The following is a 13,806-nucleotide window of genomic DNA, read 5'->3' as shown; positions in this document are numbered from 1 at the left end:
AACATATGAATCTATGGGGCCATACCTAAACATAGCCTAATAAAAAATACATTTAGTCTAACTTCAAAGTCCCCATAGTCTATATACCAGTATCAACAATGCTAAAATTCATCCAGTCACTTAACTGTACTCCCCAAAGCAAAATGGAAAACCAGCTGAGCAAACTCCAAACTCTGCATCTTCATGTCTGATGTCAAAGCAGTCTTCAGATCTCCAACTCCCCCCCCTTTTTTTGGATCTTTGTTGACTGCAATAAACTTCTTTTTCCTGGGCTGGTTCCACTCCCAGTTAGCAGCTTTTCTCCTCGGCAGATATCTCATGGCTCTGACATCTCTAACATCTTGGGGTCTCCAAGGCAATTTCAGCTTTACAGCTTCTTGTTCCAGTGTCCGGGATCCACACAAGATCTTCAAGGCTCTTCTAATGAGCTAGCATCACTTCAGCTCTGCCCTCTGTAGCACTCTGGGCTCTGTCTGACTCCACTGCATTGTAGCTGCTGTGCCTGATGGTCATCTCATGGTACTGGCATCTCTAACATGCTGGGGTTTCTCACTGCAGCCAGGCTTCATCAATAGCTTCTCATAGGCTCCCTTTATGCTGCTAAGCCTCAACTTCTTTGCATGGCCCCTTCAGTCCTGGGCATTCAACTGCAACTAAAGCTGCACCTTCACCAATGACCTTCCATGACCTCTCACAGTAACAAGCCTCAGCTGTTCTTCATGACCAATTCATGCCTTCAAAACCAGTACCACCTAGGTGACTCTTACACATTACCAAGAACGGATGCAGCAACCTTAGCTATCTCTGGAACACAGCTTCTTTGTGCTCTCAGAAAATACTTGCCAGAAAATTTCACCTCAGTGATGCTAGTCTCTTCTTAATCACTGCTAATTTCTTAGCTCCAGCTAATCAGCAACAATTGTCCCAGTAGTGCCTTCTGTTCTTGACTCTAAAGCCAGAGCCACATGGCCAAAGCTGCCAAGTTCTGCTACTTGCTGGGGCTGGAATATGGCTTCTCTTATTTTATTACCAGCTTTCTGTTTTCCAAATCTCTCATTTGCCTACGTTTGGAGTTTATCCAGCTGGTTGCTTTGGGTATTACAATTAAGTGATTGGATGAATCTCAGAAGAGACTTTGAACGTTGGATTTTTAACATTGTTAAGACTGCTATCGACTGGAACTTTCTCTGTAGATTGACCTGGAATTCAGAGATCTACATGGCTCTGTCTTCTGAGTCCTAGGATTAAAGTTGTATACCACCACCTAGATGTAAGCTTTTCTTCACCTAGAACTTGCTTTGTCCCAGGCTGGCCTTGAACTCAGAGACCTGTTTGACTTTGTCTCCTGGGATTAAAGGTGTATACCACCATGCCTGGATCTAAACTTAGCTGGGTAGGATCTTGCCCAAAAGTCCCACTTCCTTAATCTGTTAATTCCTAGAACACAGGATTCAGCTTCATTCTACTTCCTGGTACCCTTTAATACTTGAACCATATTTTTGTATTTTTCCTTTCTCAGCTTGCTCCTTTTTTCATTACATGCTTCATGAAAGTGAACTTTAGTAACCACATAACAGAATTTATACCAGACTGTTTTGAGACCTTCTTTTTCCAAGCAATTAATCTAAATCTCTTCACCTTAGCCTCAGGCAGACTCTTCAGCCACATTCTTTACCAAAATACCACAAAAACAGTCTCTGTATCACATACTGAAATTCCTCTCTCCTGAAACCTCTTGGGCCAGGTCTGTACAGTTGAAGTCACTCACAGCAACAAAGTCTTCCATATGTCAACTAGGATAGCCCATTAAGCTGCATTTAAAGCATCCCGCTGTTTTCCAAATCCAAAATCCACAGTCTTCCAAACAAAAGCATGGTCAGTCAGGCCTATCACAGCAATTCTCCAGTCCCTAGTACCAACTTCTATGTTAGTTGGGGGTTTTACTGCTGTGAACAGACACCATGACCAAAGCAACTCATAAGGACAACATTTAATTGGGGCTGGATTACAAGTTCAGAGGCTCAGTCCATTATCATCATGATGGGAAGCATGGCAGTGTCCAAGCAGGCATGGTGTTGGAGGAGCTGAGAGCTCTACATTTTGTTACAAAGGCAAACAGGAGAAGACTGACTTCCAGGTAGCTAGGATGAGGGTTTTAAAGCACAAGCCCACAATGGCACATCAACTCAAACAAGACCACACGTACTCCAACAAGGCCATACCTCCAAATACTGCCATTTCCTGGGCTAGGCATACTCAAATCACCACCAGAGGTGTGGCCTTATTGAAAGAAATGTGTCACTGTGGAGGCAGGCTTTGAGGTCCCCTATGCTCAAGCTAGGCCATGTGTGGATATCTCCTGCAGCCTGACGATCAAGATGTAGAACTCTCAGCACCTTCTCCAGCACCATGTCTGCCTGCATGCTGTCATGCTTCTCACCATGATGATAATGTGCCAAACCTCTGGAACTATAAGCCAGTCCCAATGAAATGATTTCCTTTATAAGAATTTGCATGGCCATGGTGTCTCTTCACAGCAATAAAACCCTAACTCAGACAAAGGGCAAATAAATAAATAAATAATCTTAGCACAATACCAAATATGCAATGACCAAAAAGTCTCAAGTGTTTTAATTCAGTGGATCTGGTTCCATGCCTGAAATATTATCAAGAGACAATGCAGATGAGTGAGAACATGCAGGGTTTGTCCTTCTGGGTCACCTTGCTCAGTATCGTTACTAGATCCACCCGCTTACTGGCAAAGCTCGTGCTTTCCCTTTTCTTTACAGTGCATATGTATCACACTTTCATTATCCAGTCATCTGATGAAGGACATTTAGGCCGTTTGCAGTTCCTAGCTATTATGAATAGGGCAGCAATGAACATGGCTGAGCAAATATCTGTGGAATATGATATTGAGTCCTTTGGACATGTACCAAGGAATGGTATAGCTAGGTAGATTTTTGTTGTTGTTGTTGTTTTTTTGAAAATTCTCCACACTGATTTCCAGGGTGGCTGCACCAATTTGTGTTCTCACCAACTGTGACTAGGGAACTCACAACCTTATTCACTGCTTTTGTTTACTGTCCCCAGTACCTGTCATTGGGCCCTGAACTTGAGTAACATCTATTAAGTAATTCAGTTTTTTAAAAGTATACACTTCAGTTTGCCAGTATAATATTCAACAAAATAGGAAAATAAAATGCATACATTTCTAATCTATGCAAGAAATACGCATATTATTAACTACTCACAAAGATGCTTAGCAGCATAGCTGTTAGTCAAAAGTCATACACTAAGTGCTCCTTCTGTCAGCCATTAGATAATGATGAAGAACGTTAGGTAGGACCTCTCACCTAATAACATCCCACATAATAACATTAGGAGAAGACAGATATTTGAGAGCTTTGAGTTTAAATATACCTAAGCCCAGAAGACTTGTCTCCTCCAGAATGCAGAAGGGGCAGAAAATGAGATGATTTATATTCTGGTTGTGGTGGTTTCAATAGGAATGGCCCCTATGGGGTCATGTGTTTGAATGCTTGGTCCATAGAGAGGGGCAGTCTTAGGAGGTGTGACCTTATTTGAGTAGGTTTGTCAGGCTTTCAGGTCTTATATGCTTAAGTTATACCCAATGTGGTCCACAATTGTTTCTTCTGCCTTTGGATCAAGATGTAGAACTCTCAGCTTCTTCTCTAGCACCATGTCTGCCTACATGCCACCAAGTTTCTCGCCACGACAATCATGGACTAACCCTGTGAACATGTAATCCAGGTCCAATTAAATGCTATTCTTTATAAGAGTTCCCATGTTCATAGTGTCTCTTGACAGCAATAGAAACCCCAGGACACTGGTCTAAGGTAGTTTAAATAAGCAATTGCATACATTAAATAAAATAATTCCAAATGAGGTACAATGAAGCACAGGTCCCTAATATTAGGTCTGGAAAAGTGGGACACGTTCCTTGAAGAACATTTACATGGTGATATAAGCAATATGTTAGAGGGCAGTCTGGATGTCTCAAAAAGAGGGAACAAGTTGTTCAAATCCTTCAGGCAGGAGCCAAAGGAGGAAGACCTGAGAACATAGACTAGCTGGCACAGACACTTGAAATACGGCTGGAGAGTGAAGCAGACAACAAGTCAGATGGGGCTTTTAAATTTTTTTGACATCCATCTGAGTTGTGTAGACAGTCCCTAAAGAGTTCTAAGCAGGGAAATTACATGTTCTAACTGCAGAGCTGAAGACCTTCCTGGCTCCAACAACTACAATTATATCTGAATAAATGAGATAAGCCTTTCCTTCTCTTAATGATTTTATTACATTTTTGTTTATTCATGCTACAATTTTTCCTCCTTTGTAAATTAGTGATGTAGCCGGAATCTTGGGAAGCATAGCCGGAGGCATTCTGATGTCCATAGTCTTGAGATAGCTCCCTAAATCAAATCACAGTGTCATAATTCAATCTTTGTCCTCAGTAAGGTGTGCTACTTTAAAAATACTGCTTCACCCATTTTAATAACAATTTTAATTAAATATTAATGTTACTGACATTAGAGATATACTTCTATTTTAAACAGTATAGTAAAGGCAGCTATGAATCTGAGAAGCAATATAAATGGCTATTTGGTTAGAGAAAAGACAACCCAGTTATAGACATCAACACTGGAAACTGTTGCATCATTATAAGGTGGTATAAATCATCGTCACTTGCCTGTACTCCCCAGCTATGGTCTTTTGTTTGTTTGGTTGTTTTGTTTTGTTTTTTATTTTTTCCCACTTTTTTTAATTGGATATTTTATTTACATTTCAGATGCCATCCCCTTTCCCCATTTCCCCTCCCTAGAAAACCCCTATCCCATACCCCCCTTCTCCTTTTTGCTTTTATACAATTTTTTTTAATGTCAACCAAAGGCTTTATAAGTTTGGTAATGCTCAATATCAACCAGAAGTGTAACCTAATACCCAATCTAGATATATCAACTATCTTTGACTGGCAGAGACATGAGCATCCGCCTCCATGTCTGGCCCCCCTCTCTCTTTTTCTCTCATCACCTAGCTCCTCCTCTCCTTCTCCTCCTCCTCTCCTTACTCCTCCTCTCTGTACTCCTCCCACCTTAGCTCCTCCTACATATCACCCTTCCTGTTAAAATAAAACTTTTCTCTCAAAATACAGTTAGAGCATAACTATATTAATTTATGTCAGTAAGGTGCAAGATAGACCTAATACCCAGTCCATCATTTTGTTGACTAAGTAGAACCTCTGTCATCTCTCCTAAATAAAAGACTTAGTTCTGAACCTGGCTTTTTTTTTTTTTTTTTTTTTTTCTTTAGAATGAATGTCAGAAACTTTTTTTCCCCATGAGACAAAGCTGGAGAGTCACACGGGAAGAGGGAGAGACAGCGGGATTTGAACTCGGGAAGAAGGGCACGGCTGCCCTCTGGAGGTGGCCACTCAAGGAGTGCACCACTGCTGGCTTGCTCCCAGCTTTGGTCTTAATGTCTGTATCTCCACAAAGTTCATCTGTTGCGATTCTAATCCCTGACATAATGGTGTTTGGGAAGTGAGTAAATCAGGAAAGGGCAGATTTCATAAATAAGACCCAGAGAATTGTTTCACCCTTTCCTCCACGTGGGACCTCAGCCAGAAGGCAGCTAGCTGTCTACATAAAGAAAAAGGGCCTTCGGTAAACTCTAGATGCTGACGCTGAACCTCTTGGCCTTTAGAACTGAAATAATAAATAGCTGTCTTTCAAATTATCCATTTTATTTTATTCTGTTTTAATCCAAACATAACAAAGTCTTTTAAAAATATTTTATTACGTGTGTGTGTGTGTGTGTGTGTGTGTGTGTGTGTGTGTGTTTATGTGTCTCAAAGGTCAGAGACTATTCAGTAGTCAGTCTTTCCTTCTACCTGTGGGTCCTGGGGATTGAACTCAGGTCAGTAGGCTTGGTGGGAAAGTCTTTACCCATTGATCTATCTTACTTGCTGCCCAGACTAAGATCCTTAGGAAGGCATTCCCTATCTTGCTCTTGTTCTACCAAGAAATGATGGTACTTCTGCTGACAGAATGTTTACTGCATAAACGTTGAGCATGGGTCTCTCAGAATATATGTCATTCTAGGAGCTGTGACGATCCTTAGTGAGTATAGTGCTTGTCTAGTAAACATGTGCAGTTGAATTTGAATTGCCAGAACCCAGGTAAAGCCAGACAGCATAGAGTGTATCCATGATCCTACTGCTCCCTAAAGAGAGGAGAACCCCCAAAGCTGTTCTGATACAAACAGCTACGACAAAAAAAGAAGCCCTGTCTCAAAGGTAGAAGGCAAGATCAATGCCTGGGTTAGTCCTTTTACCTCCTCATTCACACCAAGACACAACACACACACACACACACACACACACACACACACACACACACACCTACCTCCAGCCTAGCCTTGATCATCAACACACCTTTTGGAATGTTAGTTGTGAACAAAGAGGTTCCCCTGGACCGTCTAGTAATACACTGCTCAACTCCTTCTCCAGGCAGTTCTTCCCATAAATGCTGGATTTCTCCATCTGGAGTCTTGTCCATATACTCTGAGGGGAAAAAAAAAAAAAAAAAAAAAAAAAACCCTGATGTTTTAACAAACCCCAAAATCCAAAAACAGATGCATTATAACACAGTTTCTTCATACATAGGAAAAGCTTTTACCCCCAGTGACTTTACTATGCCAGAAATCCTCAAGCTCCAAATGGACACCAATCTCTATGTAGGTTTATACATACACCCAAATCTCAGAAGATTAATGTCAAGCATCCCCTCTTTTACATAATGGGAAGGAGGCTAAAAATGGTGTGTCATTTACTGGCCTCTGTCAACTCAGATTTGTTAGAAAGCTATCTAACAGTCCCCTGCAATTAGAGGCACATAAGTACTACATAGCTCCTTCTTCTAAACTTGACTTCCATGTCACAGAAAGCAGAGTTACAACGTATTATATGTGTAGATAATCCTATCTCTGTCTACAAGTATGCTTGAAGAATTATCCTGAAGCAGATGCAACAATATCCTATTCACTTCTTGTTCAGAGGCAGGAAACAAAAATCTTCCTCTAGGAAACTGGAAGTACACATTCAAATTCCTTGGCATTTCAAACCTAACAGGCCATTCCAAACAATATAAGCTCTTGAGCCCCCTGTGTATTTATGCTCTGTTCCTCCGTGAGAGGCAGTCTTTGAGTATTTCTGGCCTTTCTATGCACCTCGAACAACACTTGAAATTTTCTCATATTCATAATGCTAATTTAAAAAGACAACTGAAGTCAATGTTGCCTTAGGGGAGTGAACATCTCATTAGTCATTCAAATGTTAACTGTTTTAGAAATATGCACTCCCAGGAAGGTACTTCAAATATTAACTAACTGCTCACAATGCCTGTGCATTAAAACTAATTAATAAGCCTGTATCATACTCTGTTAAGAAGAATATTAAATTAATTTTCAGATAGATTAATGAGACAAGTTTGTTAGCTTTCCATCACTATCATAACTAATGGGGATAATCACCCTACTCCCGTGAAGGCTTATTTGGGCTGAAGGCTTTGGAAGTTTGTTTGTGGTCAATTAACCCCAATGCTTTGAGATAGTGCATCTCAGTGGAGATTGTATGGTGAACAAACTGCTGAAAACAATAAAGAATGAGGGATGATTCATTAGCAATATCCCCAAATGACCAGGATACTTCCTATTGTGTTCTCCTTTTAAAGTTCCTTCTCCTCTCAACAGCACCAAGTTTGTGAACAAGCTCTTAACACATGGACCTTTGGGTTAAGATTAGATTTTAGATCCATTCTAGATCCAAACTATAGTAATCTAAGGGAGTCCTATTTATGGAGCCCCTTCCCCAGTTCATTCTCCAATTACCCCAATTTGAGAAAAAAATTGCAAATACTTGATAAGCAATGGTTACAATCCATGTTCACAGTCTATTCTCCAGTAGTGTTCTGGCTATACAATCAGAAGACATTAAGTCATAAATGTGGGTTGTATGGTTCATCTCCCATTCTGTCAAAAACAAAATGACAGCCAGCCTCTGATGCATGGAGGCTACCCTCAACTATCATGGTGGGTTTTCTACAGGACCTACCTGTTGGCTTAGAGCTGAAAGATCATTGCCCTCTAAGAAGGAAAGCAATCTTGTAAAACCACATGCCTAGAATCCATCATGCCCTGCTTGAATTGATTTGGAGCATCTGACAGGGCAGATTTGTTCCTGCTGATTCTGTGCACAGCCCCTTGAAGCATGACTGTCAGGAGACTCACCCGTACTGCTGGCAGTCTAGGCAGGCTAGTTTTCATCAGAATCCCTACAGTGCCTGCTCATGCTTTCTAAGAACTCTGGGGGGAAAGTTGGATGCAAAAGGATCCTACATTTAGTTTCCAATTTGGCTTGTAACCACCTTTAGCCTCCAAATTGCAAGCAGACATTCCAACTTGATAACCTGCACCCTTACTTTATGCCTAGCTTCCTTGTGCCTGTTCCTGGAGAATAATCCTTTAGACAAATGAGTAATATCTCTCCAGAATATTGTTTAAATACAGATTCGAATCCTCTCTTCCTCAAACCATTTGGGGTGTCAAGGCCCCTTACTTTTAACAGTAAATTTCCTGATCAATAATGTGGTGGAGAAAATGCAGGCTTTGGCACTTATTCTTTGCATATCTTTTATTATCATTATTATTGTTCATTTTACTTGTTTACATTTCAAATGTTATCACCCTTCTCGGTCACCCCTCCACAAACCACCCAACCTATCCCCCTCCCCTTTGCCTCTAAGAGGGTTCTCCCCCACCCACCCACTCTTGCCTCACTCCTCTACCATTCCCCTACACTGTGGCATCAAGCCTCCACAGGAACAAGTGCCTCCCCTCCCACTGATGCCAGATGAGACAATCCTCTGCTACATATGTAGAGAACTGGCCCATGTATACCCTGGTTGGTGGTTTAGTCCCTGGGAGCTCTGAGGGGTCTGGTTAATTGATACTGTTTTTCTTCTTGTAAGTTTGCAATTCCCTTCCACTCCTTCAGTTCTTCTCTGACTTTTGGACATCCAGGCACTACTGGGAGTTATGGAAGAGGCAAGAATGGAGTTGGGTGCCTGAGGGCTGGGGACAGCATCCAGCCCAGGACTGGGGGGAAGGGGATCATCAGCTTGTCTCAACAGTAATTGTCTTTAGCTTGGTGGAAGCAGGCTGGAGTGCAGAGAGGCCTTCTATGGAAGAATTGGGCTGCAGCTCTGTAGGCTAGTGCCTTCTTCATGGCTCCCCATGGTGGATCTTGATGAAAGAAACTGTTTATTGACTGTTCATGGTGAAAAATGGATGCATACCTAACTGTATCCACTTCTCAGGGTGAACCTGAGATTAAATACTGTTTCAGAAAAAAAAATGTTTTAAAAGATCGGTAAGTTCCCGAGCTATGTCCAGCACCGGCAGGCCACATGGCACCAGTGGGGTATTCTGATCTCAGCACGCTGGCCCAGAGCTCCCGAAATCTTTCCAGCCAGCTCACTAAGTTCTCACTGGTGGGTCATTACTATGCCAGCTTCATGCTTCAAAACCCCACAGTCTTTTGTGGGGTGCACATCAGGCAAAAACCACGATTTGCCTCCATACCTTTCTCTCTGGAACCTAGTTGAGCCACCACCTGAAGGAAAACACTACACAAACTTAATTCAAAAACAATGGTAACTCAGTCTCTGGGCACAACTAGAATCCTAATCTTGTAAACCGTATAAATCTAAATCCTCCTGTATGGAATCCTAGCAGATTCAGCATATAAACTGGGAGACACTAGTAGCTACATCTTGTCCTCATACTATCCTCACTCTCTACTGCTTCTTCTCATCCCCTATCCAACCCAGAAGTCCCTCCTACTCGCCCAGTGATGGGTTCGTTTATTCATTAGAATAACCACCTCCAGCCCCAAAGCCCAGGGAAGCGGGACAACAACTCTTCATAGCTTCTTCAAGTTGAATATGGGGGTTGAGATATTTTTGAAGGGGAGTGGGGAAGGGTAGGGAAAATAGGGAGTCGGTTAGCCTTAAAAAGGCCACACCAATGATTGATTTAGTCCCTGATGCCGTTGTCCTGACTGAATCTAGCTGAAAGTCCAAGACATCAGGAGTTCAAGCAGGTCGGTTTAGCATATATATTCTGTAGTATACAAATCTCAAAACAAAATTTTAGTATCATCAAGATAACTTTTTTGTTTGATTCCCTGAAATCTATTTTTCTGGAGGTCACCCTCTACCAAATCTGATCCATATTACCCTGGATGGGCCTGGTGCTGGTTGTATTTTGATGCTAATTTCACTCTCCTGGGAGGGGCTAAGAATGAGTCAGGTATTCAGGTGACTTCTTGTAAACCATCCCCTAATGAATAAAGGAGCCAATCACTGGGCGACTAGGAGGGACTTCTGGGTTAAATAGGGGAAAAGAGGAAGAGGGAAGAGAGAGGGGAGAGGGTCCTTTTAGACGGGGATAGCATGAGGACAAGAAGTAGCTACTAGAGTCTCCCAGTTTCAATAGTGGATCTGTTAGGATTTGCCTCTGGAGGATTTAAATTTAATAAGGTTTACCAGATGAGGTTTTAGTTGTTGTGCCCAAAGATTGAGTTACCATTGTTTGTGTGGTGTTTTCCTTCTCTCAGAGACTGGACTGGGTTCCAGAAAGAAAAGTAAGGTGGCAAAGTGTGGGTTTGCCTGATGTGTACCACAAAGGCCGTAGGGGTTTTGAACCATGGGGCTGGCATGGTAGCAACCCGTCAAAGGGAACTTTGGTGGAGAGATTCTGGATCTCTGACTCAGAGACTCTCCACGAGATAAAAACAGGTAGGCTATTACCCACCAGTGCATAGCCAACCAGCCCACTGGGGCAGAGAGTAGCAGGGCATAGCATGGGAACTTGCCACTTTTTAAATATTTCCTGCAACAAAATACCTTTTGCAGGGAGAAATATCTGGGAAGAGAAGCTTATTGGCTAAGGTCTTGGGGCCTCTAGGTACCTCATTAGCATTGTCTTGGGCCTACATGACCATAGGGCAGGTTTCTTTTATGTGAGGAGCATGGCGCACGTCCCAGGCCAGGAGTCTGGCAGGAAGAGAGGAGTTGCCTAAGTCTCAGGTGTGTACCCACTGAGTCATCAGGTCTCAACCTGTTCTACCTTAACAAACTTCCTGGCGTAGTTTTACCGTCCAACATTTCATCAGCTCCAAACGTGCAATATCAAAGACATCCAAGCCTATGAATGCCTAACCAGAGAAGCTAAGTTCTTGTAACCTATGTCAGTTTTATAGTAAGACATTTATGTGGCAAGAAATCAAATTATAAATGTCATTCCATGTGACTCAATTTTAAAGTTCAAGAATCGTACTTAAGATCAATTGGCTTCATTTAAAACAGAAATGCTTAGCAAAGAAACTCAGACAACTTACTTGTTCTTGCTGTATCCCTTTAATACGGCTGCTCAGGTATCTTATCTGGGTCTGCAAGACTGTGGCATGTGGGATGAGGATGGGAATGGGAGGGATTGTAACCAGGGATCAAGCATAAAGTTAGTGTTCCGTTAGTAAAAGAGGTAGATCACCTGGCAAATGTAGCAGCTCTCTGTGTGGTGGGGATGGGTAGGTAACAGCAGCCATCCTCAAATATTTCTTATTAAGAAAAAACTAAGCCTTCTGAATTCCCATGCAAGCATAAACAGAGTAAGGTGCCTCCATCCTTATTTCAACCTAATTGCTCCTATGCCAAAATAAGGTGAGAGAATTATAGGGAACTATAAGCCCAAACTACCCTCATACTGCCTCCACACTGGCTCTAAATATATGTTAGATTGTATAGTACATGGTCTGTAGTAATGTGTACATTTGTTGTTTTCTAGTAAAAAGTATAAGAAATTTAATAAATCCACTTCTCTATAAAGTATTGGTGAACAACCCAAGTAAAAGGAACTCTGTTCTGGAAAAGGATGTAATTAACTGAGGGAACTCACACTACAGTGTTCTACTTTCTATCTCAGAATAGAAGTACCTTCTTGCTGTACACTTGAAAAGGTGAGACACTATACCCAGGGTGCACTTCTCCGTGTGAGTTGCTGCCACTGTTTACTTGTGAGAATTTCAGCTAGATAGACACTGTGTCCCTGAAATCATGGTTCCCAGGGAGGGGTGCTGTAAAATGTATCATGAAGAGCTGGTGTGACCATGGCACTCAATGCCTTGCAGCAGCCATGTTTGCCTGCTCAAGAGCTGCACAAGGTCAAGGCAATCAAGTTCAGCCTGCGTGGAGGAGTAACTCACAAGGCTCCAGAGCTAACGGACGAGCCCTTGCTATCCGTGGCTGATAAGAAAATGGGATCTTTTATCTATGGGTGTGGTGCTGATAACGTTGTCCTTGTCCATGTTCATGCAAGCCACATTCCTTGGACTCACTGGCTTGTAAAAATAACAAAGAAAAGGAGATGGACATAGAGGTGGGATAGACACATTTGAGAACTTGGGGGAGTAGGAGGAATAAGTTGAAGGTCAATATGATCAAGATACATTGTATATATGTATGAAATTTTCGAAGAATAAACATTTTGTTTTTAAAGCAACATTTACTTACTATACTGGACTATGTTCATTATTTTGAAGTTATGCTCTGGCTTTAGTTCTGCATGCATGACCATTTAATTAGAGTCAGGGACATAACACGGCACTCTCTATTTCACTTGACTTAGGAAAGAGAAAGATGGAAGAAGAGAATAAGAAGACTAATCTTACTGCTAATGAAGCCACTCCAATAATCTAAAGCAAACCTTGACTTTAATGCCCTGTGATGGTTTGGATATGATTTTAATCTGCCTCTCTGGAGTTAGGCACTGTATACTTAGTCCTGAATGCAGTGGGGTGGGCATGTTAGGATCTTAAAAAGGTGGGGACTCATGCAACATTAGGTCATAGGGATCCCAGCCTCAGAAGGTCTCGAGCAGTTAGTTCTCCCGAGAACAGTTTCATGAACCAATATTACCCCATACCATGGTCCTTCCTGCATACAGAGAGTTTGTCTTTCTCCTCTTTCATCTTTTGACTTCACAAGTTATGTTCTTTGAACCTTCTAACCACCAAAATGATGAGTCAAATAAGCCTCTTTATTTATAAAGTATCTAACTTCAGGCACTACAATATATATTACAACATGGATTAAGACATGCTGTCGGCCTGGCTTGTTCACAGCTACCTATGTAATTCTGACAACTTATTTTCATGGGCATACTTTATACAGCACAGAAAATGCTGAGTTGCTGGGTCAATCCACCACCTTTTACTAATGTTGGGGACCGCACTAGTCCCCAGTTGGGGCAGCCAAAATAAATGTTGCAGCCCAGGCAAAATGTTGAGGCCCGGGCCGACCCACGTTTGGGCGGCCACTGTATCCCGGCCCAAGTTGCCGCTCAGGTCTTCAGGTCGGGGGTTCAGCAAGAGCGAGGGTGAGGCCAGATTTTACCTAATGTCTGAGATTCGTCTCTGATGATCCCTCTATAGTCTCTGATATCCGTCTATATTCTCTGATCTCTGGTTCTGTCTTCTATAGTCTGACTTCTAAGCCACGCCTCTAAGTTACACCTTTAATCATGCCCTTAGGTCTTGTCTCTAACTCTGATCTCTATACTTACTAAGTATACTATTAAGTCACACACCTTTAATCTCACACACCTTTAATCTCAAGGTATCTAAACCAAGATTATCGGAGTGTTCTCAGCTGTTGTAGGCTATTG

The sequence above is a fragment of the Arvicanthis niloticus genome, chromosome 2 (assembly GCF_011762505.2).
Source record: "Arvicanthis niloticus isolate mArvNil1 chromosome 2, mArvNil1.pat.X, whole genome shotgun sequence".
NCBI classification, from domain to species: Eukaryota; Metazoa; Chordata; class Mammalia; order Rodentia; family Muridae; genus Arvicanthis; species Arvicanthis niloticus.
This window is presented reverse-complemented; position numbering follows the sequence as displayed.